Here is a 27,492-nt window from a genome sequence, read left to right as displayed (position 1 = left end):
GGTCTTTAGGACTGGGATCTGGGCATAAATATGCTTTGTTTTGTTTTGTTTTTAACTCTGCAGGTGATTCTAATGTCCAGCCATGATTGAGAACCAAACCAATCAACACAGTAATTTCACTCTCTTTGCCAGTGATTGACTTAAGAATGGACACATGGCATTTTTATGGCATAAGGGGAGACATAAATGGAAGTCTGATCCAAATTCTTCAAAAGGGGCATGAGAAAAAGTTATGTCTTCTTCTGGCCTTTGGACATTGTTGTGTGAGAGTAATGGCAGCCATGTTGTGACCATGAGGGACAAACTTGCAAAGATCAATATGCTGAAGATGGCAAAGCAAAAGCATGGCAAGAACCTTGGTCTGGCATTTGCTATTGAACTGCTAAGTTATACAACCCTGGAGTCACCTCATCTCTGGACTTCTGGTTATATGAGATAGTAAATGTTCCTTGTTAGTTAAATCACTGGCTAGGTCTTTTTGTTATGGCTATTTTGTTTTGTTGTTGATTCACCAGCAAAAAGCATCTTAGGTGATACAAGAAGACAAGAAGTTCTAATGAGGGTACCTGTTGGTTCCAGTTGCCCTTATAATGATTCCTATAATGAATAACCATACCTCCCTTCCACAGCACCTAAATGAATCTAGCTCCCTTAGGACTCCTGAGACACGGAACACCATAGAAATTAAGCCCATGGGCTCTGACACTGCCATCATCCTGCCTGAGTTTAGACATGTACTCCATCGTTAACCAGCTGTGTGACTCCTGGTAGTTATTTAAGCCCTCTAAGCCTCAGTTCACTCATCTGTATTTTGGGGATAATTTTTACCTATTTCCCAAATTTGGGGATTTAACATGTAGATGTCACAATATAATCTGTGCAGAAATCCATTTAACAACATTCTTGGTGCCTACTACTCAGTATAAAGTCAGACACAGGGAGTCTGAATTTACTAGAACATTCCCAACTCTTCAGTTATGGCAACTTAGTAGTAAAATTAAATGTCTTCTATGATCACAGTTGTAAAAGTCAAGAAAAGGCCTTTGCCAGGCTCTCTCTCAATTCCTGATTCAAGCAATGAGGTCTCCACAACTCTTCTGGGGAAGTGGGTGAGCGTAGATTTTTATATCCTCTGACAAAGCAGACACAAGATCAGGTGTCCCATTGTATGGTTACCAGGCACAGCACAGACAGACATGTCACCGCAGGCTCTTCTTGCTGCTGCTGCCGTGAACCCTCAGAGGATCAGGGTGCCAGTTTCCTGACTCGTGATTCATCAGGCTCGAGATATCCCACAAAGATGCCGGTCTATCCGTGTGTTTCTGCGATGTTTAGCACCATGATACTCAGGAGTACTTGAAAGAGAATCACATCTGTGGGAGAAAACAGCCCCCTGGGTTCTGGGGCTTCTGCTGGTGAGGTGTGGCCAAAGGGGAGGACCGATCAAGGCAAGAAGTTGGTTTGCCTCTTCTGGAATGTTCTGATCACAGGGATGAGCCTGGTTTACAAGTTCAAGGAGTTCCTATGGCCACCCCTTCAACAGCAGCGACCCTCTCCCCAGCCACTGCAGCCAATGGTATCCATGGGCAGTGTCCAGACAGAGGACACCAGGGGCTCAAGACATCTGCCTGGTTTCCCAGGGGTTCCAGCCTTTCACTTGGCTTTGCCAGTAGTCACTTGCTTGCCCTGCTATACAGCATGGCTAGCTCTGAGGGGTAGGATTAGATCAGAGGGTGCAGGAAGGTCCATATTTTACTTTAATCACATCTGGTTGAATTTGTTGCAGTGAAAATGTGGGGTTTTAATTACACTGTTTTTCACTGCCTTAAAACAAAGATGGGGGTTGGTGGAGAGCAGAGGGGTAGGGTGGGTGGATGGGGTCAAGAGACCCTTCCATGACTTGTCTGCAGTGAGAGCTTCCTGTTGACACAACCCAGGTGGGGTCTGGGCAGCATGGGTGAGGGAGCAGTGCCCAGCCCCACCTTCTTCTTCCTTTCTTGCTTCCAAACACTGGGTTTGGTACCCACAGGCTGAACTCACCCTGGCCCCTTCAAGTCTTACTCTGTCCATGAGGCTTATTCAGAGGCCGTTCTCAGACCCTACCACCAAAGCTGATCTGGAACCAGAGCCAGGGTGAAGCCCCAAACTACCACTGTTTGATTATTTTTCCACATGTCTCATGGTCTTGCTTTGACACTATTTCTACTTTTTAGAAGATTTAATATGCTTTACTTAGATATACCCCCCAAATATAAAATATAACATAATTAACACCTGTATGCCCACCACTCAGCTTGGGAAACTTTTTACCAATAGAGTTGAATCTAATCACACTCTCTCCTTTCCTTCCTCAAAATCACCTGAATTTGGTGCCCATCCTATATATCAGTTGGGATTAAGTTTGGCTACAAACCCAAAACAGTCATTTAAAGCAAAATAGAATTTTATTTGCCTTTATAAAAAGAGATCTTGAGAAAAACAGTTCAGGGCTGCTGTGGGAACTCCATGATACTCAAGGACCAGCTGTCCTGTGTGCCACCATCTATGGCACAATTTCTACTTCCTGGACTCAGATAGCTGCAAAGATCCAGCCATTTCATCTACTTTCAAGCCAGCAAGAAGGAGAGGGGAAGAAAAGAAGGCGACTTCTTAAAAACTGCATGCTATGGTTACCTCATATCCCATTGTCCAGAACTTAGTCACAAGGCCATACCCAGTTGCAAGAGAAGCTGGAAGATGTAGTTTTATTCTAGCTGGCCCTGTGCCCAGTTAAAAATCAGGAGTCTCCTAAGAAGGAAAGGGAGAGTGAAATTGGGAGACACCTAGTGGTTTTTGCCATGTCACAGTCTTAACCAGAGGCCAATTTAGACCTTGGAATGTTGAAGATGCCTTTTTTTTAAAATAAATTTTTTAAAAACTCTATACATTTAGTATCTTTCAATAAAAAGCATGCAAAAAAATAAAGCTCAATGAATTTTCACAAATGGATCAAAATATAAAATGTTATCAAAAGCCCAGAAAGCTCCCCTTAAAACAGAAAAGAATTCAGTTAGAAAATAAAATCTCAGGCTAGTAGCTAGCTCATTCCGTGTTGGCTCATGAGCATTTGGTTTGCGTTACTCCTTGGTCTTACACAAGCATAATCCTGCTCTCTCTTCTGTAAGTCTTTCTCCTGATGAACAAACTGAAACTGAAGTAGAGCTTCCTTTAAGGGAAATCCTGCCCTACCAAGGGCTATGTCCATGGATTGGGCTCTAAGCTACATTAGATACAGATGACATTATTGTGCATCTACGATGGGCCAGCGACTGTATCGAGTGAAGATGTCACTTTTGATGCTGTCCCCACTGCTGGATCTGCCACTGTTGTGATATCACCTGAACCAGAAGTCCCTTGAGCCGGCTCTGCCTTAGGCTTCTCATCTGCAGAATGGGGTTAATGTTGTTGTGATGGTTAAAAGAGAAGAATGTTGCCCAGCCGGTCTGTAAATATGAAACTCAACTTAAAGACGTTGTGCCGTACCCCTGGGGAGACCAGGTTTCTGAGTTCTACCTGGATCATTATTTCCCAGGAAACAGCTCCATTTCTGATGGAGCCTCCTGGCTCCCATGAAAGTGGGAGCCCCCCCACCTCCCTCACAGTGCGATGGCAGAGCGAGCACTGAAGACACATCTGCTTCAGAGAGCCGAGGGCTTGCTGTTTCTCCCTTCTCAACTGGATCTGAGTGCTGACCCCTCTGCCGCACACGGCTGCAGCCCTCCCCTCCATTGCTGGAACTGTCAGGCTGTCTACGGGTTTGACTTTTGTGCCGCCTTCTCCGTCTGTCTCTTTCATACTGTGCCAGCCCACATAGGCTTAGCTCTTTTAATCTTGCTTCATCAATCATTTCTGTAAGTCAAGTCCTTGAAAATGTTTCCCCTGAACTCCCTCCAAACCATATCTAAAACACTTACCTTCTGGTAAACGCATCATAGCCAGTTCAGCCTGCCACCGCTGCTGTCATTCCCGGGAGAAAGACGATGTGGAAACTGCAGAGCAGCAGAAAAGGCAGGCCCTGGCACTCTGTGCAGAGAGCTTTGTGTCCCCCGTCTTTTATAAAGAAGCTGAAACAGCGCTGAAAAGCCTCGGATGTAATTCACATTTTGGTCTTTACTATAGAGATATAATGTGGTGGTGAAGGGTTTGTCCCCTAGCATGAGTGCCTCTTAAATATCCTGGCTTCATCATTTGTTTGCTCTGAGCTCTTGGCCAAGTCACTTCTTGGAGCCTCAGTTTCCTCAGCTTTAAAATGGGAATGGTGAATGTTCACCTCCTGGGCAGTTATGAGAATTAAATGAGATAATGCATGCAAAGTTCTCCACATGGTACTTGGCACTTGATAAGTGCTCAATAAATGTAAGCTTTTGTGGGGGGGTTTTCCGTGGCCTACCTAATATCCATTCTCACGTTCTCATGATTAGCAGGATCCTGGTTCTGTGTGGGGTGCTAATATACCTAGGTTTAAAAAACAACAATGCTAATGTTTTCTGGCTTCCCTTGCACCCAGAAGTAGTCATGTGACACAGTTCTTGCCAAAGTGACATCAGCTGGAAACCCTGGTAGTGCACCCAGGAAAGCTTTTTCAAGGGAGCAGACTGAGTTGGCATGTGCCTGTCTGCCCCTTTCCCCTTCCTCCTTTTTCTCATTTAGAATGTGAATGTGATGTCTGGAGCTTCAGCAGCCATTTTCTGACCATGAGCCAAATTTAAGGATGGCAGCCATATGCTGAGAGTAGTGGAATACAAAAATAAGAGGAGCCTGGGCCTCTTCTCCTGATGATGCCGTACTAGCCTTGCAGTGCCTGCCTTCAGACTTCTTGTTACCAAAGAATTGAATGAATGAATAACTCGCTTAAACTGCTTCAACCTGTATTTGTGAGGTCTCCGCTACTAGCAACCTCGCACAGTTCCTACCTGTTGTAAGCATTAGGCTTCTTCTGATGAGGAGCAACTCCAATTAGAACTGGATGGGAGCCTGAAGTGGTTTTCAAACTGTGTGCCACGGAAGCTGGGGGATTCCATGGAGCCCTCATCTCAGACTGGAGATTGGGAGTGGGGGAGTATGGGAGCATGTCGCCTCTCCCTACCCCATCTTTTTTTCCAGCTTTGTTTTAAGGTATTATAGAAGGAGAGGTGGCCCAGTTAGCGCTTGTTTAAAGAACAGATTGTAGGATGAAAAAAAGGTTTGGAAGCCAATGTTCTTTTCCAACCCCCTCATTTTACAGATGAGTGATCTGAAGCCCCAGAAGTGAGGTCCCTTGCCTAGTCAAGCTCAGCCAGGCAGAGCCAGGAGGAGAACCCAAGTTTTCTGCTCTTTCCGGGGGCCCTGCCAAGTGCTGGAACTGCCACATACAAAAAGCAGATCCAAAGAGTTTACAATCACTGATGAAACCCCAACCCACCGAGCCCTGATCCACTGCCCACTTGGGGGGGGAATGGACAGGCCTCTCCAGTTAGAATTAATGAGGGGTACGATGCCCTTTCAAGGCTCTAGGCAGCCAGTCTGCCCTCCTGCTGGGAGAGAGTTGGACCTGTTTCCTCTTCTCTCTAAGTAATTCAATAATAGTTTGTTTATTTTTTTAAAAAGCACACACACACTAGATGCAAGGGAGGCAAATGGATGGTGTGAAACCCTCAGTTCATGGGGTTCTTTATCCCCATTCCTGTAGTTCTTCTTTTCAAAATGCTGGCTGAATCAATTCAAGATCAATGGCTGCTAAGTTGCAGCTGTAAACACCGCCTCACTCAAGGTCGATTAGAGAACAGCCCGGGGTTCTGTAGCAGGAAGTTAACTGTGGGAGGGGCGGCAGGGAGGCCTTTATCGCAGAGCCTTCAATAACGGTTTAGCAGCCCAGTCCTTGCAGGCCTACTGGGTACACTCGGTCTGCTCAGTAGAAAATAAATTGCCACTTGACAGAATAACCAGGCATAAGAAAAATTCCAAATATCTCATTTTAGTACTTTAACTAGAAACTCTTTTCCTCATCCCTCCATTCCATCCATCCAACCATCCATCCATCCACCCAGCAGTCTTGAGCACCTGCTCATGGCTCCAGCACTGGTCCAGAAGAAGACAGGCAAGGGCCTCACTTGGCACTTATCTGGGGGGAGTAGGGAGAGACCAAGCACCAGCTTGTCAGCAAGCAGGCAAACAACAGAGCCTGTGGAAGCCACCCCCACCCAGAGGAGGCCACAAGGCACTTCCTCCAGGAGCAGCTGGGACAGTGCGGCCCCACCGCAGGCCACCCCCAGAACTCTGATCTAAAGCCATGGTTAACCATCATGCAACTGTCGTACCCTATGACTATCTGACAAGTAATCTTATCAGATGTTTACTTATTATCAAGTGCTCAGTGTTCAGCGCTTAACTTTTTTTGGAAACAGGCTTTCTCTTCCCCTGCCCCCAGACACCCAGTGGGAGAGGGGGACCCCTCGGTTCTCAGGGAAGCTCATATCAGGGTGAGCTCGGCAGCACGTGTGCCTGGGGCTGCTGCAGGACTCCTCTTTGTAAACTGCAGAGCTTTCAGAACAGCTGTGTGAGCCACGAGAAAGGAATCACCATAATCTTTCATAAATTTAATAGGCAACTATTTCAAGAGGTGGTGGAGGGAGACCAGAATAGATGCGACACTTGGAATTGGAGACCCAAGTTCAAACCCTCCTTTCACTAGCCCTGCCTCCTTTGGCAAGCCCTTAATTTACTGAGGCTCACTTTCCTAACCTATAAAGCAGTGACAGCACTGTCCTAGTTATGGAGTTGTTATGGGGATGTTTTTAAAGTGATGCTCAGCACATATCTGGCCTGGAGTCCAGAGATGGTGGTTCCAGAGATGGTGGTTGAATCTGCCTTGAGGCAGGCAGACTCACCAAGAGATTGGAAGGGTGGCTTGGGCCAGAGGCACTGAAGGTCTGAACTAGAGAGGGGGCACTGAGGAGGAGAATGATGGCTGGGAGAGATGTTGAAGTGCTAAGACCAGTGAGACTTCGCACCTACCTTGGTAGGAGTCGGGGACAGCCATTCACGAGGGCAAGGAACTAGGAGAAGCTTGGGAGACTAGCTGGGGGTAGTGCCACTGACAAAGATGGGAGACACCAGAGATGCTCAGTTTGGGGGTGCCAGTGGGTCAACCAGGTAGGCATGAATAGGCACCTGGCTGTCAGGGGCTGTGGAAGTTATCCACACGGTGGTAGCCGTGGAAGCAGTGGTTGGTGAGCGCTTGTAGGAGACATCACCATTGTTCACTGTCCAGTACATACACACACACACACATCCCTCCGAAGAACCATTCCCATCAGGGGCGTCCAGCAGGACCGCCATTACTGCACCCTGCCCCACAAAACACAAGGGTAGACAGCAGGCCTAGGCCCACTTGGCCCCAGCACGCGACTCCCTTGCCCATGCGATGGCACCAGTGGTGAGCATATGACCTAACACAGGGTGCTCAGAGCCTTCCCCAAGATTTTTAATTTGGACTTGGAGGAGAAGGGCTTGGTCTTTGATTCCCAGAGTGGGAATGAATTGAGGGCTGCCAGGTCCCACCCTCTGTGGAAAGTGAAAAAGCTAATTTGCAGGAAAGAATGAGCCAAGCGGAGACAAGCAGAATTGAGAAAGAGAGAGGGAATCCTGACAGCAATATGTCCCTGACTTCAGTCCCCCAAACCCCCAAAGCTGCTGGGCTTCCTCTAGTTCTTTGAGCTACAACAGGCATGTAAGTCATTCAATTCCCTTTTCGTTCAGCTCGGCTTAAGTTGAGTTTCTGTCACTTGCAACCTAAAGTTTCTTGGCTACCTTGGCTCTTAAAGGCAGAAAGATGATATAGATGTGACTTTTTTTTTTTATGGAACTATAGTTGATTTACAATGTGTTAGTTTCTGGTGTGTAGCACAGGGAACTATATTCAATAGCGTGTAATAACATAGCTGTGAGTTTTAACACTTTACTATTTATAGACCCACTTGAGAAGCTGATGAAATCTGTGGATATGTGCACAAAATGTTGTCTACAATCTGAAGTCCCACTCATGGGCTGCTAGAACCTCTCAGATACAGGAAACAGCAGAGAGCAGAGGCTGACCACTGTGGGGGGAAGTTCCTTTCAGAAGACCAGGGGAGACTAGGGCCAGAGGAGAAGAAGCAAGAGCATAGAGGTAGAAGGAGAACCTCGAAGGGGCATCATGGCGGAAGCCAAGGATGAAGTGTTCCAAGTGGGGTGGTTGCCGCCAGTGACTGACGGGGTTGGGAAAGGCTGTGGAACTTGTAAACTGCAAAATGGATGTCTTGGGGAGCTCAGCAAGTGAAGCATGGGGCAGGATGACAGAAGCCAGGCTGCAAGGTATTTAAGAGTGATTGAACTTTGGACACATGTTTAGCCAAGGAGTGTAAGGAGCTTCTAGAAGCCAGAAAAGGCAAGGAAATGGATTCCCCTCCCTCCAGAGCCTCCAGAAGGGAAAGCAATCCTGCTGACACCTTGATTTTGGCCCAGTGAGACCTGTGTCAGACTTCTGACCTACAGACCACTAAGATAAATTCCTGTTGTTTTAAGCTACTAAGTTTTGGGTACTTCATTACAACAGCCATAGGAAACAAATACTGTAGAATATTCGAAAGCTAGAAATGATTCAAGCAAAGCCAAGTAGATCTGAGAGGGTGGCGATGTGGAAAGAACATTGGCTGAGAGCCAACTGATTTATGAAATCCCAAATGGTCACTACATTGAAGCATCATGGGCAAGTTATCCTGTACCTCTCTGGGCCTCGGTTTTCCCATCTGTGAAATGGGAATATTGGGATGGACGACCTCTAAGACATCTGACCCTCTGACTCCACAGGCTGGCCCTCGGGCTGTGCAGCTACAGTCACTGGGGCAGTCATTACTGCATCTCTGACTGGTCCCATGAGGGATGCCAGTCTCAGCTTTGATTTTGCACTTTGGTGTGTCAGAGAGGCTGTCCTGCCAGAGGATGATGACAAAGGGCGTTCAGCTGCTTTCCACAGAGGCAGGAAACTTGAGGTGATTTGGGGTAACCATCACCACCACCACTGCCATATGCATCTCTCCAGTCCCCTGAAATCCCCCTTTGTACATAGGCATGTGTAAAAGGGGTTCCTGGGCCCAGTCTCCACGTGTGTGTGTGGAGGCTTCCCCACACTAACAAGCAGTTCTCAGGCACCAGCAGGGTGTCCAAAAATTCAATTCAATTCTGACACTATCTACTCAGAGATAGAATCAGTTTCCCTAGATAGAGGGCTCAGTCCCACAAGACTGCCCTCCACTTCGGATGTCAGACCGGGTTGTCACCTATACTTCTGACCAGCTGGCTACAAATTAGAGGTTCCTGTGACCCCCCTCCTCAGGTTTGACTAATTTGCTAGGATGGATCACAGAACTCAAGAAAATCTATTGACTCATTAGATTACTAATTTATTATAAAAGGATGTTAAAAGATATGAATTAACAATTAGATGAAGAGGTACGTAGGGCGAGGTCCCAAACCAAGTTCTGGAGTTTCTGTCCTCATGGAGTTTGGGACTTAGCACAGTGACACATGGAAGCTCTCAGGAAAGGCAGCCAAAAGGCTGTCCTTTGGGGGTTTTATGGCTTTGCAGTCATGATTGACTAACTCATTGGCCAGTAGCACTTTGTTAAGCCTCCAGCCACCTTTTCCCCCCACCAGAAGTCAGGTGGTGAGACTGAAGGTTCCAAGCCTCTAATCACACAGTTGGTTCTCCTGGCAACCCGCCCCCTACCCTGGGATGGGTTTGAAAGTCACCTCATTCACCTAACAAAAGACACCCATTATCATTCTCAACACCTAGGAAATTCAAAGGATTTGAGAAGCTGTGAGCCGGAACTGTGGACAATGACCAAATATATATAAGAAGTATATTTTGATCATCTGAATAGCCAGATGTATCTTTCTCATGAAGCACAATATTACAGCGTGGAAAGCATCTATGTGGTACAGGCATCACCACCCTCTACTCTCTTCCCATTGGCAGACATCACTAGTGAGTTTTGACTTCAGAATCTTCAACACAGTGCCCCATGTAGCCACTGCCAATTGAGCAGAGCTAGCGGGTGAGGTGGTATCTATGTGGCATCCTCAGGTTGAGGTATCACTGATGCCAGCATCCTCCTTGAAACCATAAATATCTTTGGGATTAAGTGAGACCTTAAAATGGTTTCTATCATAAACAGCAAACTGTGGGGTAATTAGTTCACCAAGATTCTCACGGAGGTTCCTGGTTGCAAACAATAGAAATTAATTCTGGCCAGTTTAAGAGAAAACACCAAATCCTTGCTGAAGGTATTGCATTGCTCACAAAATTGAACAAGGAGCAGAGGAAAGAGGCAAGACCGTGGAAGTTAAGGGTGAACACAGCCACGATCATGCCACAGGAAAAGCTTGATCAAGACATCACTGTTGACACCACTGGATACTCCCCACCGTGGCCATTGCCTTGGCAGTTCAGCTGTTGTCACCCTTAACAACCTCTACCTGAGCCCACCTTTTTGGATCACTCTCCAGATTCCAGGCCCCAGGGGAGAGAGCCAGTTGCCAGCAGAGATTAGGTGTTTCTCTCTGGTAGGCAAGAGCGGAGAGAAGACCTCTACCTGATGCCCTCTTCCTCAAGGAGCTGGAGGCTCCGCCTCCTACCTTAACCCACACTGTGGGAGAATGCCCCCTGGTTCCAAGCAGTTTCACATGCTAGATCCCCTTAAAAAGATCTAAGGCCCCTTGCCTTCAGATAGTTACCATGGGATGTTCCTACTAGAAAAGACTTTTGAGATCTGCAGTTCAGCACTCCTGGTTCGGAAGCTCAGAGGGCTTGGTTAGCATCAGAGCTGGGACTAGAACACAAGCCTCCCAGCTCCCCCTCCAGAGGCAAGTGTTGTCATGGCAACTGGAAGTCACAGCTTTTCCAAGACTAGGTGAATCTCTTGAGCTGTCATACTTCTCTAAGAGATGAGTAGTAGCTCTATGTGATTTAATCCTTATAGATTTGTAAATATGCCTTTCAGGTGAACACATGAACAGTCCAGCAAAACAACCCTTTGCCTGGTTCTGTATGTTCTGAGAATATGATTGCCCCAGGGACAGGTCCCTGAACACTACAGGAAGGGTCTCTGAGCAGCAGGGCAGCAGGAGGCCACAATGCCTGGGGTGAGAGGAGGAAGATGAAGCATGAGGGAGCCTGCGCAGACAGGGAGGAAGCTGGGACTTCTAGTGACTTCATTCTTTTTCATCAGGCTGGCACAGCAGCACTGCATCTTGGCTGGACAGGGCAATTAACAGTTCCCCAAGCTCCTAATGAGTCGTTTTCTCGAGGTTTAAGCTGCCCTGGGAGTTTCCCAAGAGAATGTATTCCATGGAAGCTAATTTCTCAAAAGTGGCCTCTCCAGGGTGCACCTGGTTCAAGGCTACTGGATTTGGTTGGAAACAGGGATTTCTGGGTTCAGAGCCATGGCCTGTAATTTGCAAGGAGTGCTGGGTAGCCGAGCTCAGCCCTAACTACAGCCCTCGGAATAGTGCCTGCCAAGGACACTTCCCCTTCTGGGGCAGCTTTGGGGTCCTGCTCTCTAACAAGCCTCTCGAGACGCTTTTTCCACAGAGGGCCCACCATGCTGGGTACCTGGTTCACCTGGGGATGGACACAGCCCCAGAGGCAGGGTTTATAGTTGGCCTGGAGCCGCAGCTTTGTCCTAGAGCCGAACCAAAACTAACCAGACTCTCTTCTGGGGAACTTGAACATGAGTCTTCCAGAAAATCTGTTACCAGGTAACAACAAGAGCAGTGGGACGAGGAGCAGAGAGGCAGTGAGTCTCGGTGGGAGAGAAGGCTCCTGCACACGGCTGCTTGAAAGCATGTGGAGCCCTCACAATGTGCCCTGCAACCTCAAACAACCTGAGTGCACCTGTGATCTCTGTGACCCGAAAGATCCTCTTTCACACACCCAGACACGTGCACGCACAGCCAGCTGGACACTCATCTGAATGACTCAAGCCTGAAGGACTCCGCCTTTGCCTCACATGGAGAATGTATGGGGAATCCAGCAAAATTCAGAAACCATCCTCAGTTCTCCACTTTAGTTTGTCTGTGAAACAGCGGCCAGGTTAAAATCTAGGAGTAATTGATTCTTCAACAAGGAAAACTATTCTTAGTGGGAAATAATCTTCTAAAGTCACAAACTCTAACCTTTAATAGCCATTCAGGAACCTTTATCCTAAGACAACGGAAGATGGAGGAGGCCTTTGGTTCAGTGGAAAGCACCGAGCTTGGGTAAGTTATGGAGGTTCTCAAAGCCTCAGTTGCTGGCTCTGCAAACTTGAGTGCAGCTGCAAAGCATGGGCTGGTTCTTGCGCACCTCCAGCCCACCACCCACCTTCTCTGAGAAGCTCCAGCCATACCCAGTGCTCTTATAGTGCTGTTCCATGTCTCCATCCCCCCAAAGCCCAGGCTCTTAGTTTCTTAAAACGTACACACAAACTGCTTCCTTTTTTTTTTAAGAGAAAACATAAAGTTTAAGCCCTGAAGAGATGAAATGACAGACACTGTCACCTTCCAAAATTGGATTTATAATGGAAGTAGAAACTGATTAATGGTGGTGAGCTCTGCCATTACGAATTATTTTAAAAGAAAAGAACTCCATGCAAGAATAGTCGTATGACGTCTCATAAAGGAGAGAATCTGTCTACCTTGACTCATTTTCCTTCGTGAAAACTGCATTTGAAGGTGAGGCAAGCCAAAACTTGTAGCTCTGGATGAACGCAAGCCGTGCTGACTGCCCACCATCTGCCTCCACGCTCGTCACCCACCCCCAGATTTCCCTAACACCCACCCTGCTGGCTATTCAGCCTTTTGGAAAATACATTTTGACTGCTCCACTAAAGTCCTCGAGGAAAGACAGAGAGAAATCCGCAGAACGGCCTCTGGTTCCAGAGTGGCTTTCTGACGCCTGATTGTTGACGCTGTAAGGCCAGCTGCAGATCTTGCCTCCTGCAGGGCGAGCGGTCCTGAAAAGTGCTTCTCTTCCCTTCTCAGCCTCCAGGGTCCCATCACTCTCCTCCAGCAAGAAAGCAAGAGGCTGAAAACAACTGATGGGCTTTGGGGAGGCCAAGTAGATGGGCTAAAGGCTACAGGGTTTGGAACAAAGAGACTTGGGTTCAAGTCTCGGGGAGGTCACTTATCATTAGCAGGTCGCCTCACACCTCTGAGCTCATCTGTGCTCTGGGAGCAATAATAAGGATGGCCTCGAGGGAGCTGGAGGATGTTTCAAAGGTGGCGATGGATGGGAACCGGGAGCCCTCTCTACACAGCTGTGCCAGGAATCCCCAGCAGAATATGGAACAGGACAGTCGGACAGTCAGCTTTCCAAATGTCAGCTTCCCAGCTTTCTCAAGTGTGGAAGATCCGGGTCTGTAAAGCTGCTCTTCCCTGCGGATCAGGCCCTAGCAGCTGGGATTATGCTTCATGGAGCCACGTTCCATATCCTCTGCTTAGAAATAACCCAAGGGAAAGAGTAAAGGTTAACCCTGCTGATACTGTGTTACATACCGGGTCCTGCATGAAGTGTTTACAAGCAGTCCTGTAGAGTAGGCAAGAGGTGGTGTTCTCATGTTAGAGGTGAGGAAGCAGGCACAGAGAGGTGAAGCGGCTTACCCAAGGTTTCCCAGCTAGCAAGTGGCAGACTTGGGATTCAAACCTACAGAATCTGGCTCCAGTGGCTTTAACCTCTAGGCTACACTGCCTCTCCAGAAGTTGGGGGTGGCTAGAAAGAAGTTGGGGCCAAGCAGCTCAGGCGGAAATGGTCTCTTTCCCTTCACTTCTTCTTACACATTGGGAGCAGCATTTCATCCTTATACTGCAGGGAAAATAAATGAACCAGAGTCGCAGGTGAAAAAAAGGGCAAATCTCACACTTGATGTCATTGTATTGAGTGAAAAAAGCAGAAGGATGGTAACACTATGTCATTTATATAAAGTTTTAAAACATAGACGATGATATATTATCTAGAGAGTCAGATATATACAGCAACAGCACCAAGGCATTCCTTGGAATGACAAACATCACCTGTAAGATTCACCTTGAGGCAGGTGCGTATTGGAGAGGGGTACACAAAAAGCTTCAACTATATCTATAATTTTGAAAATCAAGTTTGCTGCTGGGAACATGAATGTTCAGTAAATCCCTGTGCCATTCTGGATGTCTGAAATATTTCCTAAGTTAAAAACTAAGCTCCCACCTTAGAATGCTGACATCTCAATATTAACATCTGGTTCATTTTTTGTCCCTTAGTTTGTATCAGCTTCCAATCCCTTTGTCAGTTGATCATCAGGTGGCTTTGAGCATCTGCTAATAATAACATTGATAGTAACAATAGATAACACTATTGAGAGCTCAGTGTGTACCAATACTATTAAATGCTTTGCAAATATCAGCTCCCTTAGTATTCACAATAACTCTGTAAGGTAGAGACTATTATTAGCCCCATTTCACAGATGAGGAAACTAAGGCTTAAAGGGATTTGGAAAGTTTCTATAGTTCCTCAGATAATACGTAGCAGAGCTAAGATTTGAATCCATGTCTTTCTGACCCCAAAGCCTGACTTCAAGCAAAACTCAGGTGAGAGGGTAAGGGGAGGCAAGCAGAAAGGATGGTGTGGCCCCGAACCTCAAGGGTCTTCCAGTTGATAGTGGACGCCATGATGCCTTCATTTCCCCCAGCTGCTGGAGGTGCTCGCTAGCTGCCCCTCTCAGCTGAGTCCCTCTCCAGGATTTGCCGCCGGCTGAAGAGAGACAGCTCGCCCAAGGTCACGCCTTCTTCCTGGAGCAGCTGCATGCAATGACTGTTGACGTGGGGGTATAAAAGCCCAGCCCTTGCCCAACTGTGAGGGCCCTTCCAGGTTCAGAGCTCTAGGAGATTGGCTGGACCTTGGTTGCAAGGTTGCAGCTCAACTTCTCCCTCTGCCCGTTCCCGTGGCTGTCGCTTCCCCACGAGGCTGGGCACCAGAGAATTCCCCAGTAACCCTCTTGCATGCAGGAAGCCTGCTTCCCAGGGAACTGGCCTGTGACACCATCCAATGGGGGAAGATGGACGCAGGAACAATCCCATGCTACACTATAAATATCCCAGGGACAGGTCAAGAGAGCCCAAGGAATTACAGAGGCTTCCTGGAGGAGGTGAAGATCAAGCTGAATTCTGAATAGGGAGAATTCAAATATTACTCTTTGGCCATAAAAAGAAATGAAGTACTGATGCATGCTATACCACGGATGAATCTTGGAAAATTATGCTCACTAAAAGAAGCCAGCCACAAAAGACCCCATGTGCAATTCCATCCGTATGAAATGACCAGAACAGGGAAATCTATGGAGAAAGAAAGTAGATACACTGGTAGCCTGGGGCTGGGGGGATTGAGAGGTGATAACTAGAGGGTATGAGTTTCTTTTAAAAGGTATGTTCTAAAATTAACTGAAAGGTTGCACATACCTGTAAATATACTGAAAACTATTTTGTCTTACACTTTAGATGAATTGTATGGTATGTGAATTATATCTCAATAAAGTTGCTTTTTTATTTTTTAAAGAGTAGCATGTGGAAGAAGATGGGAGAATTGCAGATGGGCAAAAACACAGGCAAGTATGTGGAGATTTAAGTGAGTGAGTGGGGAGGGGAGGGGGACAGGAAGTAGCAAGAAACAAAGGTGGCAGGAGGCTATGGCCAGGTAAAGAAGGTTGGAAGTCCCTGCAAGGGAGGAAGCTTGTCCTGGAAGATCTGGGAGTAGTGAGATGAAAATGTGCTTTTCAGAAAGAATGGTGGGTACAGTGGGGAGGCTGAGAGACCAGTTAGGGGGCTCTTGAGGCAATCCAGGTATGTAGGCTGGACGACCATGTCCTCATTACAGTAAGACATTACCTGGTTTAAAACATACACACATGTACACACTGTAGTGTTAAATGTCCTTTTATGTCTTTCTTAGCTCTTTGGGCTCATCCCTGACTCTCTCCCACCAGCCCACCAGTCCACCAGTCCACACACTAGACACTCAGCCGCATCCATCTCCACCATAATTACGTCCCTATGAAGTCTTCTTTACCCAGTGAGAAGCGTTTCCCTTCAGATGGAGGTGGATTTACAAGAACGCCCAGCCTCCCTATAAATCTTGTCACTTATCTCAAAGGTGCCGTCTCACCTCCTAAACCAAAACTGTGATTCAGACAGGAATTTTGATGTGGTTAAAGACATAAATAATCTTGCCCTTCCCCCAGGATCTCACCCATCTGCCATTTGGAACTTCAATAAACCACTCTTACCCACTGTCAAGGATGAGCTGGGAGTCTGCCCACCTCACTCATACTGAATGAGGTCAGCCAAACGTGACCCAGGCCACACCTGAATTCAGCTTCCTTTAGAACACAGAACATAGAAGCTGGATGGATATGAAAGGTTCTCCAGTTCCACTTGGCCATTTGACAGGTGAGGAAACTGGGGCCTTCCACCCATCACTGACCAGGGGGCTGGGGGTCTTCTCCTCCCTCCGAGTCCCACACTTTAAACCATTCCATTTGGGCCTTCAACCCCTGACTGCAGAACAGAAGTCAGTGTGGCTGCTTACCCTCCCCAGGATGGTGGGCAGGGATTCCTGAACAGGCTTTTCTCCAGGTCATCCTTCTTCCCAAGACCCTGGAGCTTCTCATATAGACACCGTGGAAGCCCCTGAGCTCACCCAGCAACCACCGGACTGGGGGTCAAATGCCAGCTGAGGACCCCAGCCAATTATCCTCTACCTGAAACTGAAGGCCAGGGTCCCCGGTCTCTTGTGATTGTAACCCACATGGCTCAGGCCTCACCAGCCTGGGGACACTAAAGTGGTGACAGGAACCTACATACTGGCACCACTGCTCCAAGCACCTTCCTGCTTGGCTTAAGAAAGTTATGTGCACAGGCAGGGACTAAGTTTGTTTCCTTCTCTGCTCTAGCCTCAGAACCTACGTGATAGTAGTCAAAAAACACATTTTATGACAAAGGAGCAAAGGCATTTGGAGACAGTGGAGAAAAGTCGTTTCACCAAAGATGCTGGAACAACTGGACAGCAACATGAAAAACAACAGATCTAGACACAGAAAAATTAACCCAAAATGGACCATAGACCTAAATGTAAATATAAATTATTAAACTGCTAGAAGATAACATAGGAGAAAACACAGATGACCTCAGGTTGGTGATGTCTTTTTAGATACAACATCAAGGGCAAAATCTATTAAAAAGAAGTAAATTTGCAAGCTGGACTTCATCAAAATTAGAAACTTGTGCTCTGCAAAAGACAACATCAAGAGAATGAGAAGACAAGCTACAGACTGGGATAAAATAATGGTAAAAGACATATCTGGTAAGAAACTATTATCTCAAATATACAAAAAAAACTCAACACTCAACAATAAGAAAATAAACAACCTGATTTTAAAATTGGAAGGAGATTTGAACAGACCTCGCCAAAGAAAATATACAGATAGTAAGAAAAGCTGATGACACTCTGCTTCACATCCTGTGCCACCAGGGAAAGTCAAATTAAAACAACAAAGAGATACCACTACACACCTATTGGAACGGTCAAAATCCAAAGCCCTGACCACACCAAATGCTGACAGGGATGTGGAGCGACGAACTCTCATTTGTTACTGATGGGAATGCAAAATGGTATGGCCACTTTGGAAGACAGTTTGGAAATTTCTTACAAAACTGAACATGCTCTTATCCAGCCGTCACAGTCCTTGGTGTTTATCCAGAGCTGAAAACTTAATGTCTGCATAAAAACCTGCACATCTACATTCAGAGCAGGTTTATTTATAATTGCCAAAACTTGGAAGCAATCAAGCTGCTCTTCAACAGATGAATGGATAAACAGTTGTACTTGCAGACAATGGAATATTATTTAGCACTAAAAAGAAATGAGTTATCAAGCTGTGAGAAGACATGGAGGAACCTTACATGGGTATTGCTAAGTGAAAGAAGCCAATGTGAACAAACCACATCCTGCATGATTCCAATTCTATGACATTGTAGAAAGAGCAAACTATTGCTGTTTCCTGGAGACAGTAAAAAAGATGAATGGTTGCCAGGGGTTAGGAGGGAGGGAGAGATGAATAGGCAGAGCACAGAGGATTTTCAGGGCAGTCAGACTTATGGTATGTAATACTATAATGGTGGATATACATCATTATACGTTTGTCCAAATCCATAAGATGTACAACACCAAGAGTGAACCCTAATATAAACCATGGACTTTGGGTGACAATGATGTGTCAGCATTGATTCACTGAATTTAACCAAGGTCCCATTCTGGCAGGGGAAGTGGTCAGTGGGGGAGACGACTGTGCATGTGTGGGGACAAGGGAATATGTACTTTGCACTCAATTTTGCTGTGAACCTAAAATTGCTCTAAAAATAAATCCCATTTGAAATACATTTTAGATAAATATTTCCATTTTCCTCCTATTTAGGCAGAAGTGCCTAACTGTCCGTGAACCAGCCCTGGTCATTGCTTGCCTGAGAGTCCATGAATACACAGCCCCATGAGTGACCCATTCCTTGAGGCATCTCTCAGAGGCTTGAACTGTCTCCAGCAAGAGTAGAAATGATACCACTGGCCTAACGAAATAAATAACCACTGGCCTAAACCTCTGGGTTATGCTCAGTCTAGAGATGACCCACTGCAAAGGTGCCTGGGTCCTAAAACCATCACACGTCTACCCAACCTTTCTCTTAAGTCATCAGTCTGTGCCCTTGGAGGCTAGTTCAGAATGCACTTGGCTACCAGACACCGTGGTCCATCTTTGATGTCTCTGTTGCTAGGTTTCCATCTATGAGGAAAAGGCCATAACAATATGTACACCAGATTGAGAGGCCTGGAAGGCTGCCTGAAACTAAAAAACAGTTCCCGGGGCCAAAGATGGCAGGATGGGGGAGACAAGGATCATCTGCCTGTTTGAGGATATCAGAATAGGTTGAGGGGTACAGGCTGCATAAAAGGCAGGGAGGGTCCCAGGAAATGTGAGTCAGAGTTTAGAAGGGTGCTTGTGTGGGCTGTTGAATCTGCCTCCCCACTCCAAAATGGTGCTGCGGCCTCCTGGGCTGCTCCCCAAGACACAAGGCTCCTTGACCTCCCCTTACCCCGATTCTAACACAGACAGTTGGACAAAGTCCACTGAGACCATGGAAAAAACACTTGAGACAGGGAACTTCAACACTTAGTCTCTGCCCCATTCCACTTTCCCTAGACCCAAACACTGTGTGATCTTGGAAGTCACCTAGACCCTCTGGGTAAAGGGGAAAGGAGGCAACATAACAGAATAGTCAAGAAATGAGTTCCAGAGTCAGGCAGGGCTGGGTTTGAAGCCCAGTCCCACCACTGGCTCCTTTGGTGAGTTACTTAACCTTTCTAAATCTCTGTTTCCCCACCTAGGTTGAGGTTGCTGTAGGGCCCAAAGAGGAGTGAATGAGTTAATTCTGGGTCGCTGAAACTCCAACACCCAATGCCATCGTGGCCAGTCTGTGAGTCCGTCCTACCTTCCCCTTCTTTCCCCTCCTTCCACATTTAGTGGCTGCTTTATAACACTTTCTTTTTGCGTCTGTTTTATGCAAACTACACATTCACATAATTTTAAAGGATCACATAGTTCTACAAGGCTCCCCCTTCCCAATTGTCCCCATCTCAAAGGCAACTACTTAGACTCTGCTCTATGATACTTTCGATACACCAGAAGTTGTGCCATCTTTGGCAAGGGAATTAACCAGGCAACAGAGATGTTCGAAGCTTTGCCTGGAAAGTTGATTGTTCTCTCTCTCTTGCTAGATCAGGTCCAGAAGAGTTAGTTAAATCAAACCACTTAGAGGGGCCATCCAAGAACAGCAGCCTCTCGGAAATGGGGCTGTGGAAACCCAACTGTTGAATTAAAATACGTAATCACTCTTGACTTTGCTTTTGATCAACATGCCTCTCCTGTTCCTTTTTAAATCCTGGTGCTGGTGGCTCTTCGCAGGTGGGAAGAGTTTCCGCTATCAGGCGTAGATCAGTACTGACATCCAGTGGTCACAGAATTATCTGCCTGAAGCTCTCCATCTCTCTCTTCCCAGAATCCAGTGGGTGTTCACTCAGAGAAAGGAGGAGGGATGGAGGCTGACAGCTACCAATGAGTGCTGTTAACTTGGAGAACTGTGTGATCTGCAGCCAAGGGCAAGCAACTCAGCCTGAGGCGTTGCCAGTTTGCAAGATGCCCAAGGGTTACTTGAATGACGACCTTAGAGCCATAGGGAGAAATGAAGGCCATCACTGGCAATGTGATAAGACCACAAAAAACTAAAATGTTAGAGGGCCACAGGGTCTTGGAAAACGCTCTAGATTTGAAGTCAGAAACCTTGATTTAAGACCCACTGCTCTATGTCACCTTAAGCAAGTCCCGTAAATTCTCAGTGCTGTAGCTTCCTCACCTTTGAAGTGAGGCTGCCACTACTTGCTTAGCCAGCTGCACAGGGTTGGAGGATGAGAATGTCAAATTTGCAAAGCATTTTGTAAGCTGCAAAACGCTGTCCAGCTGGGGCTGCTAGGATGTGGTGGTGATGGACAGGGCAGGGCAAACTGGACTTGGTGAGGAGGTACTAAGAAGTTCTATGACTCTGGGGTCTTGGCCAGACGACAGGCAACACTTCCAATTTCCAATTTCACTGAGGCTTTTGGAGACTCAGCCTTGGACTGCCAGGGTGACCTCATCAGAAAAGGGCATTCTGCATTTTCCTCTGAGATAAACATTGGCGAGTAACTTCAAGGGCCATCTAACTTCAAAAATTATATGTCAAACAGGGTTTTAAAAATAGAATCATAACTCAAAGGAAAAATATGAGGCACCATTTATTCTAATGTCAAAGGAGCTATTGTTAACATCGGTTGCTCTAATAGACTACACCCTTGTACATTTCCTTATAATTTTTTCTTGTGTTTCCATTTGCATTTGGCCTAGGGCTTTGCCGAGGAAGACTAGTCTGGCAAAGTGACTCTAAATGAAATCATGAGATGACTAGAGATAGAGAAATGGTGTGTGCATAGGAGGGAAAATGTAGGAAGGTGTTTTTGGAGGCCCAAAGACCATGTTCCTGACTCTTTCAGTTTGTGCCATCAGATTTCATAAATTACCAAAACGGAATTTTGAAAAGATTAGTCTAAAAAGACAAATGAACTTATCTACAAAACAGAAACAGTCTCACAGACATAGAAAACAAACTTACGGTTACTAGGGGAGAAGTGGGTGGGAAGGGATAAATTGGGAGTTCGAGATTTGCAGATACTTACTGGTATATATAAAATAGATAAACAAGTTCATGCTGTATAGCACAGGGAACTATATTTGATATCTTGTAGTAGCTTATGGTGAAAAAGAATATGAAAATAAATATTTGTATATTCATGTATGACTGAAGCGTTGTGCTGTACACCAGAAATTGACACAACATTGTAAACTGACTATACTTCAAAAATTTTTTTTTACTTTTTAAAAAAAGCTTAAACAAAAAAAGGTTAGTCTAGTCTTTCTACTTGAGCTTAATTTAAAAGAAACAGAAACCAATACTCTCACCCTTCGTAAAACTATCAGAGGGCTTTGAACACAAATATTATGCTACTGCTTCCAGATTTCCATGTAAGTGTATCTGTCAAGGAAAAAAAATTCTAGCCCCAGAAAGGATTTATTACAGTTCATAGAATGATAGGAAGGGCTGAGGGGAGGAGGGGAGTGTAATTTCCAGTGACACAGCATAATCAGGCCACAAGGGAGCAGCTGACTCCTCTACTACCAGGAAGCCACCTGCTGACCTGGGAAGCTTCCAGCCCTCAGCACCTCCAATCCAGAGCAGCAGATGTGCCCGGCACACTGCACCCCCCTACCCCCTACCCCGACCAGAGTGAGTGATGGGACATGGAGAATTTTGCTAACACAGCCAGATTCCCAATTCCCCTTCCGCTGGCTGAGCTTATCAGCACGAGCAACAGCTGAGCAGCCTGTACTTCACGTCTCCTTCTAAATCTCACCTAAAGTTGTCTCACTGGCTAAATCTAAACCACACCTGGAATCCTAGCTGCAAAGGGATCTGGGAAATGTAGTTTTTCAGTTTCTGGCTTTTACCTTATGGAAGGAACACCAGGAGTGTATAATGAATGATGAATACCAACAGACCATGCCCCTACTTATTTTTATTTTATTTTAATGTTATTTTTTTAAAGACTTATTTACTTATCTGTGTATTTATTTGAGTTGAAATATAGTTGACTTACAGTATTAGTTTCAGGTGTATAAGGTAATGATTCAGTATTTTCATAGATTATACTCCATTTAAAGTTATGATAAAACATTGTATTCCCTGTTCCATGCAACATATCCATGTAGCTTGTTTATTTTATACATCATAGTTTGTACCTCTTAATCTCCTACTCCTGGCTTGCCCTTTCCCCCTCCCCCACCCCCCAACTGGTAGCCACTAGTTTGTTTTCTAATCTGTAAGCCTCTTTCTGTTTTGTTATATTAATTCGTTTCATTTTTAAGATTCATGTATGAGTGATAAAATGTAATATTTGTCTTTCTCTCTCTGACTTACATCACTAAGCGTAATATCCTCCAAGTCCACCCATGTTGTTGCTGTTGTCAACATTTCATTCTTTTTATGGCTGAGTAGTATTCCATTGTGTGTGTTTGTGTAAGTACTACATCATCTTTATCCATCATTCTATCGATGGGGTGCATGCATGCTTTCAAATTAGAGTTCCCTCCAGATATATGCCCAGGAGTGGGATTGCTGGATCATATGGTAAGTCTGTTTTTAGTTTTTTGAGAAATCTCCATACTGTTTTCCATAATGGCTGCACCAAACTACATTCCCACCAACAGTGTAGGAGGGTTCCCTTTTCTCCACACCCTCTCCAGCATTTATCATTCATGGACTTCTGAATGATGGCCATTCTGACTGGTGTGAGGTGATACCTCATTGTAGTTTTGATTTGCATTTCTCTGATAATTAGTGATACTGAGCATTTTTTCAGGGGCCTGTTGGCGGCTTGTATGTCTTCATTGGAGAATTGCTTGTTTAGACCTTTTTTGTCCATTTTTGGATTGGCTTTTTTTGGGTTGTCATTGTTAAGTTGTATGAGCTGCTTATATATTCCGGAAATTAAGACTTTGTCAGTCACATCATTTGCCAATATTTTCTCCCATTCCGTAGGTTGTCATTTTGTCTTGTTTATGGTTTCCTTTTTTGTACAAAAGCTTGTAAGTTTAATTAGGTCCCATTTGTTAATTTTTGCTTTTATTTCTATTGTTTGGGTAGACTACCCTAGGAGAACATTGCTAAGATTTATGTCAGAAAATGTTTTGCCTATGTTTTCTTCTAGGAGTTTTATTGTGTCTTATGTTTAAGTCTTTAAGCCATTTTGAGTTTATTTTTGTGTATGGTGTGAGGGAATGTTCTAAATTCGTTGATTTACATGCCGCTGTCCAGTTTTCCCAACTCCACTTGCTGAAGACGCCGTCTTTTCTCCATTGTGTATTTTTGCTTCCTTTGTCAAAGATTAATTGAACATAAGTGTGTGTGTTTATTTCTGGGCTCTCTATTCTGGTCCACTGATCCATATGTCTGTTTTTGTACCAATACCACAATGTTTTGATTACTGTAGCTCTGTAGTATTGTCTGAAGTCTGGGAGGATTATTCCTCCAACTTCGTTCTTTTTCTTCAGTATTGCTTTGGCAATTCTGGGTCTTTTGTGATTCCATACAAATTTTAGGATTATTTGTTCTAGTTCTGTGAAAAATATCCTAGGTAATTTGATAGGGATTGCATTGAATCTGTAGATTGCTTTGGGTAGTTTTGCCATTTTAACGATATTAATTCTTCTAATCCAAGAGTATGAGCTATCTTTCCATTTCTTTAAATTGTCTTTAATTTCCCTAATCAGTGTTTTGTAGTTCTCTGTGTATAAGTCTTTCACCTTCTTGGTGAGGTTTATTCCTAAGATTGTTTTTTGTTTTTTTTTTTTTGGGTGCAATTTAAAAACGGATTGTTTCTTTACTTTCCTTTTCTGAAATTTCATTGTTAGTGTAAAGAAATGCAACTGATTTCTGTATGTTAATGTTGTATCCTGCTACCTTGCCAAATTCTTTTATCAGCTCTAGTAGTTTTTGTGTGGAGCATTTAGGATTTTCTACATATAGGATCATGTCATCCCCATATAGTGACAATTTTACCCCTTCTCTTCCAGTTTGGATCCCTTTTATTTCATTTTCTTTTCTGCCTGCTATGGCAAGGATTTCCAATACTATGCTGAATAGAAGTGTTAAGCCTGAGCATCCTTGTCTTGTTCCAGATTTTAGCGGAAAGGCTTTCAGCTTTTCACTGTTGAGTATTATGTTGGCTGTAGGTTTGTGATAAATAGCTTTTATTATGTTGAGATATGTTCCCTGTATACTTCGCTAAGAGTTTTTTTAATCATAAATGGATGTTGAATTTTATCAAATGTTTTTCTGCATTTATTGATAAGATCATGTGATTTTTGTCCTTTCTTTTGTTGATGTAGTGTATCACATTGATAGATTTGCATGTATTGAGCCATCCTTGTGTCCGTTGGATGAATCCAGCTTGATCATAGTGCATGATCTTTTTCACGTGTTATTGGATTCAGTTTGCTAATATTTTATTGAGAATTTTTGCATCTATGTTCATCAATGACATTGGACTATAATTTTCTTTTTTGGTAGTGTCTTTGTCTGGTTTCGGTATCAAGGTGATAGTGAGTTCATAGAATGAGTTTGGGAGTACTCCCTCCTCTTCAGTCTTTCAAAGAGTCTGAGAGAGACTAGTATGAGTTCTTCTTTGTATGTTTGGTATAATTCCCTAGTGAAGCCACTGGTTCTGAACTTTTGTTTGCAGGGAGGTTTTTTATTGCTGATTGTATTTCACTTCTAGTGATTGGTCTGTTCAAATTGTCTATTTCTTCTTGATTCAGTTTTGGTGGACTGTATGTTTCTAGAAACTTGTCCATTTCTTCTAGGTTGTCCAATTTGTTGCTATATAGTTGTTCATAGTATTCCCTTGCGGTTTTTTTATATTTCTGTGGTGTTGGCTGTAATCTCCCCATTTTCATTCCCTATTTGTGTCCTCTCTCTTGTCTTCTTGGTGAGCCTGGCCAAAGGTTTGTTGACTTTGGGGAACCTCCATACTCTTTTCCCCAGTGGCTGCACCAGTTTATGCTCCCACCAATGGTTTATGAGGGTTCCCTTTTTCCCACATCCTAGCCAACACTTGCTATTTGTGGTATTTTAGTATTATTTTAATTTTTATTTAAATCTTTTTTAAATTACAAAATAATTCATGCTCACTGTCAGAGACAAGAAACAATACAGAAATCAAGTAAAAAATGAAAATGCCCTGCTCCAATCCCATTCTTCAAAGGGAATCACTGTTCATAGTTTGGAGAGTAGCCTGTCAGTGATTTTTGTGCATTTAGCTTGGTAGGTTTTGTCCTGCATACTGTTCTATAATTTCTTGTGTCACTTGAACACATATCCTGGACATCTTTCCATGAGAAAAGATATGATAATAACTCATGTTTTAAGAAGTGCAACCGAGCGTCCCATCAGAGAGGAACCCTACCAGTGGACACTGAGGTTGCCTCTAATTATTCCCTGTTATACATAATGCAAAAGGAACAGCTGTTCGGGCATTTGGAAAGGTCAGATTTCCAAAAGTGAAAGACCTAAATGATATTTTCAAGCTGTATCTTCCTAATCACCACACAGTCAGAAGACTTTAGCTGACCAGAATTTAAGACTCAAAAAATTTAGCCTGAGCCCTGAAGATTTTGATTCAGCAGACACTGATGGAGCCCTCGTTGTTAGCCTGAGGGGTTCATAAGCATGCCCCCCATTCCTGTCCCCAGGGGTCCTGCCCTCTGCTGAGAACAGATAGGACTCTGCACAGCTACCTAGTGCCCAGCCCAGGGAGGTGAAGTGCGAAAGGTTAGCAGAGCAGGAAAGACGACATGGCTTTGACCTCCATGGGCAGTAGAGTTGGGAGTGTTAGAGAGCTAAGGTTAAGAACCCTGCTCTGCCACATGAGGATCTGGGGACTAGGAGGAAGGCTGAGTCACACATCATCTGCTAGGTCCCCAGACAACCACCTAGGACATGTGACATCCCTTGGCAAAGTGGGCACCAGCTGCTGTAGATCAACTCAAAGTGTGTTTTCCCTGCAGTTGTTTTCAAAACCTTCAGTGCATCTTGTCTCTATGCAAGCTGGGCTGCCCAGCATCTCTGCCAATCGCAGCCTAAGCCTGGAAACACAGTGTGGCCTGAGCAATAAGTGTTGCTGTGGACATGTGCTGCTGTATCCATCACATCCTTTCCCTGCTTCTCTCCCCAACTGTGTTCAATTTTCCTTTAGCGAATTCTCCCCCCTCTATTCTCTGCCGTGGAAACTAGATAGAAACGGCGGGGCGAGGCGGGGAGGTGCTCCCACACTCCCTGCAACATACCCTCCTTCCCAGGCTAGTGGCTGATTCAGGGATGGGCATCTGATGCAGCCTGAGCCATCAAGAAAGAGTAAATCTCAGCACTTCTGCAAAATGTATGGTGAAAAATACCCCTCTTTTTTGGAAGGTCTAAAACTGAGACATGTTGCCCCTTTAGGGGAAGCTTGAAGCCTGAGGCTTTTGGGAGTCATTCTGTGACCCTCAAGGAAGGCAGGTTAGAGAGGTAAAGAAATGACTTTAGGGGCATCATTAGAGCCCTAATCAGGCATCACCTGAAAGCAGGATTTCTCTAGACTTCTAAATTATGTTAGCTATTAAATCTACATTATTGCTTAAACCAACTTAAATTAAAGTTTTCTGTCATTTGCATCATATAGAGACAGACACTTTTTTGCATACCACCCACAGGGGCATTTTCCATATATGGTCTCTAAAAACAACCTGTATGCAGCCTCTACCACTGCCCCAGAAACAGCTCCTGCTGACCTCTCAGTAAGAGCTCTCTGAATGTGTGAACTGGAAAGTTAACTCAAATTGACTTAGACAAAAAAGAGGAAGGGCAGGAGGAATCAAAACAAGGGCCTCCAACACTTAGGATTCTCTGTCTCTCCTCAGCCTCTGTCTTCATTCCCCAAACCTGCTGGAACACAGCTACCCTTAGCTCTGGGCTCACATACACACAATTAGTACTTAAGAGGAAGAGGTTCATTCTTCCAGCTCAAAGTATAAAAATCCCCAAGAACAACTCTGATTAGCCCAGCTTGGGTCACAAGTACATCCTTGGGCCAGTCACTGCAGCCAGAGGAGTGAGCTTCCACAGCCGGCCTGTTTGATTGATGTGTTGGTTGGTTGGTTGGTTAGTTGGTTGGTTTTTTGGTGCAGGGCAGGA

At 45.0% G+C, this 27,492-nt stretch overlaps 1 long non-coding RNA gene across 2 annotated transcripts in view; it reads left to right on the top strand.

The window, feature by feature from the left end:
* The window catches only part of LOC107033187 (uncharacterized), a 53,132-nt gene extending 33,125 nt beyond the window's left edge, over positions 1-20,007 (top strand). Inside the window, exon 4 of one of the 2 annotated variants that reach the window (XR_012077615.1) lies at positions 19,502-20,007. This is a non-coding gene — a long non-coding RNA (uncharacterized lncRNA). Of the gene's footprint in view, positions 1-63; positions 1,375-19,501 lie in introns of those variants that run through there. The other variant, XR_012077614.1, reaches the window with a different exon arrangement.
* The last annotated feature ends 7,485 nt before the right edge of the window (positions 20,008-27,492 follow it).

Source organism: Vicugna pacos, chromosome 11 (assembly GCF_048564905.1).
Source record: "Vicugna pacos chromosome 11, VicPac4, whole genome shotgun sequence".
NCBI lineage: Eukaryota > Metazoa > Chordata > Mammalia > Artiodactyla > Camelidae > Vicugna > Vicugna pacos.
The sequence above is the reverse complement of the archived record's forward strand: the minus strand, read 5'-3'. Positions and strand labels throughout refer to the sequence as shown.